Here is a 4,181-nt window from a genome sequence, read left to right as displayed (position 1 = left end):
ACCACACTTACAGCATATGATATGTCTGGCCTAGTTACCGTCAGATAAATCAGTTTTCCCACGAGTCTTTGATATTTGCCAATATCAATATCTTCTTCATTTGTGGCACATAATTTTATATTTGTATCCATAGGTGTGTCAACTGGTCTACAACCCTTCATTCATGTTTCTTCAAGGACATCCAAGACATATTTTCTTTGCGACAATATTATCCCATGTTTGAATTGAAGAACTTTTATACCCAAAAAATATTTAAGCATGCCAAGGTCTTTAGTCTTGAATTCCTGACATATGATCTTCTTCACCTCTTGTATGCCCAAAGTATCATCACCGGTTAAGATAATATCATCCACATATATGGCCAATAATATTTTCCCTTTGACCGTATCTTTATAGTATACAAAATGATCAACCGAACACCGATGAAAACCAAACCGTAGAATTGTTTGACTAAATTTATCAAACCACACCCGAGGGGACTGCTTAAGCCCATATAAAGATTTTTTTAACCGGCATACTAACTCCCCATCAACCACATAACCAGGTGGTTGGACCATATAAATTTCCTCACTTATATCACCATTTAAGAAAACATTTTTAACATCCAATTGATAGACGGGCCATGATGAGTTAGCAGCAATAGACAAGATGATGCGTATCGAATTCAATTTTGCAACAGGAGAGAAGTTCTCCTCGTAATCTATCCCATAGCACTGCGTATAGCCATTAGCAATGAGTCGAGCTTTAAGACGAGCAATAGATCCATCCGGATTATGTTTTACCAAAAAAACCCATCTACAATCAACCGGTCTTTTACCTTTCAGGAGTGATGTTAAGGACCAGGTTTGATTTTCGTATAAGGCATGCATTTCTTCATCCATAGCTGCCTTCCATCCTGAATGCCTCAGAGCCTCCTGATACGACCGTAGAATTGAAGAAGAAGAAAGAGACGCAAGGAACTGAAAACACTCAGAAGACAAGCGATGGTGAGACATAAAATTTGAGATAGGATGTGAAGTAGTACAAGAACGACGTTCCTTTCTTAAAACAACAGGTCGAGTATCAAATTCAGGCCCATACATAGGAGAAAAAGAACTTACCTCTGGTGGATCCGACAACTCCACAGGTGAAGGTACGGCCGGTGCATCAGGGGATGGGTTAACTTCAAGATTAAAAGGCACAAGCAGACACAAAGTAGTTGAAGGACAAGTCCATCCTGGAGGAGCAACATGGGAGAAGTAGAAGGAGGTGTCCTCAAAGAAAGTCACATCCCTAGAGATAAACATCCTTCGAAGGGTAGGATTGTAACAGACATAACCTTTCTGGGTGCGAGAGTACCCCAAAAAAATGCACCTCATAGACCAAGGATCAAGTTTATTTTTATGTGGGGATGTGACATGAACAAAACACGTACATCCAAACACTTTCAAACGAAGAGAAACAGGATCTTCACCATTAAATAACATAGAGTAAGGAGTTTTATGATGAAGGACTGATGAAGGTAACCTATTAATAAGAAAGCATGTTGTAAGTATAGCATGAGGCCAATAGAAATAGGGTACCTTCATGGAGTAGAGGAGGCCCCGAGCAACTTCAAGAAGATGACGATTCTTCCTTTCAGCAACACCATTTTTTTGAAGAGTATAGGCACATGATGTTTGATGAATAAGCCCATTACTCTCACAAAATGATTTGAATTCATGAGAAATGTATTCCTTAGCATTATCAGATCTAAGGATTTGAATTTTCTTCCCAAATTGTGTCAAGACCATAACATGAAAATTTTTAAACACAGGAAGAATTTCTGAACGTTCTTTAAATAAATATAACCAAGTCACTCGAGTAAAATCATAAAAAAAAATGACAAAAAATTTAACTTGGGAAGTATTTGAGACACTTAACGGTCCCCATACATCAGAATGTATTAGCTCAAAAGGAGCAGTAGTTGTTGTTGTAAGACGAGGAGAATATGTACTCCTAATATGTTTACTTAATTGACAAACCTCACAACTGAAATTAGAAAGTTCTTTTAAGGACAGAAGCAAAGAACGAAGTGAAGGGGTAGACAGATGATCAAGTCAGTTGTGCCAAAGTTGGGCCTCAGACGTAGTGGATGATAATGCAGCTAATGGTGGAAAAGTGAAGTAGTACAAACCCCCCTTTTCATGGCAGCCACCAATCACCTGCTTTGTAGTGAGATCCTGAAATATACAAGAAGACAGTGGGAAGGTGATAGAGCAATTTAAATGTTTGGTTAATTGACTAACCTTTGCCAAGGACCTTGGTTTGGGTACCATTAGCAATAGTAACAAATTTTTGAGGATAACAAGGAGACAAGGACTGCAACAAGTGTTTGTTACCTGATAGATGTTCGAAGGCCCCGAAGTCGATGATCCAAGAGGAAGAGGAAGAAGAGGAAGAAAGCATACTTGAGGCAGCAATAGATGATGAGGGAATAGATGATTCCATGAAGAACTTCATTTTCTGAAATGCAACATAGTCTTCAGCAGTAAGAGTCACATTTCTGGAGGATGATTCAGCCTTATCTTCTTGTTTCTCAACGCTAACAGAAACTAGGTTAGTCGTGGCCCAATCAAGCTTGCCATGAAGTTTTCAGCATGTTGCCACAAGGTGGTTCTAACCACCACAGTAAGTGCAAATTCGAGGCTCAGTACGGGAAGAATTCATACCCGTTCTACCACCTCTATTTTCAGCCCCTCTCATAGTTCAACCCCCTCTCATATTTCTGCCCCATCCTCGGTATGAGGAAGATGTACCCCGATTACCGGCGAACATCGCCGATGGGGCATCAATAGGAGGAGGGGATGGATCCGGTATCCGAAGTAATGTAGCACTAATGTCATCGAAGGATGGAAGAGCAGAAGAACTCAGAAGCTGAGTTTTGGCAACCTCAAGGTAAGGTTTAATATTCGATAAGCAAATGGCTGCTGCCAAAGCTTCTCGTTGTCGTTCTTGAATGAAAATATCAGTGGAGTATGGCCGAGCTAGTTTCCATTCTTGGAGAAGGCCTCTAAACCGTGCTAAAAATTTGTGAATATTATCTCCATGTCTCGGGTGCAGCATATTTTGTAAGACATCATATATTTTTTGTAATGATGCAGTACTTGAGTACAGCTTAGCATAAGTGTCCCATATGTCCTTGGCGGTTTCCAAGTGGACCATATTGTTGGCCACATGCTCTTCCATGCTATTGATGATTTATGGACTCAATAACACTGAGTCATCTACTTTACTTTTATTATTTATGTTGCTTTTAATTTTGAATTTTATTGATTTGTAATAAGACTTAAAGGTAGGGGTAGAATTGGGTTTTATAACCCTAACCTATATTGATGTTAATTACCCTATTTAAGGGGTAAGGATGGAGAAATAAAGCAAGTTCGGAATTAGCATAAACTAGGGTAATTTAGGTTCCTTCTAGGCTCCCTATTCTAGGGTTCTTGGCTTGAAATCTCTTGGGGGTTTGCTGCATCCATTGGGGAGTCTTTGAGGAGATCTTGGAAGGGAAAGGAAGAAGAATTACCTTTCTCTTCCGAGCTGCAAGAGAAGATAATCTCTTTCACGAAAATTCCAAAAAAGGAGAGGCCTTGACGTGAGTCTACCTAGGAAGGAGGACAAGTTCTTGTTGCTGGTTGGGTTTTGACATCCAGAGGTATTTGCTAATTTTATTCCAAGCATTGAGATTAGATTTATGTTTCTCTTTTTATGTAAGGAACCAGTGCTGCATGAAATTGGAAACCCTACCTTGACGTGAGCCATAAGAAAGGGGGTTCCACGTCTCACGTCAAGGTAGATAAACTCTATATACTGAAGCCCAAGTCAGGTTCTTATATACTCTATATACTGAAGCCCATCTTCCAACAAAGATTATTGTTTTCTTCTTCATTATTGCCCCATTGTGTTGACTTAGTAAATCTAATTGGTTTTAAATTGGAAAAGACTGTTGGTACAAAGGCAAATATAATGAAGGACATGGAGATAAACTCTATATACTGAAGCCCAAGTCAGCTTCTTATATACTCTAAGTTGTTAATTTCTCTAGATCTAATATAGATAATTTTTATTACTAGGATAGTGTTTTTTAATGCTTAAAATATTACTTATATCTTCCATTGATTAATTTATTATATACATCATAAACTGTTCTAATGGGATTTATG

The sequence above is a fragment of the Aristolochia californica genome, unplaced genomic scaffold, assembly GCF_029961685.1.
Source record: "Aristolochia californica isolate CCGP_79_NKW_82.1479 unplaced genomic scaffold, dmAriCali1.0.hap1 SCAF_8, whole genome shotgun sequence".
Lineage (NCBI taxonomy): Eukaryota > Viridiplantae > Streptophyta > Magnoliopsida > Piperales > Aristolochiaceae > Aristolochia > Aristolochia californica.
Note: the sequence above shows the minus strand (reverse complement) of the source record.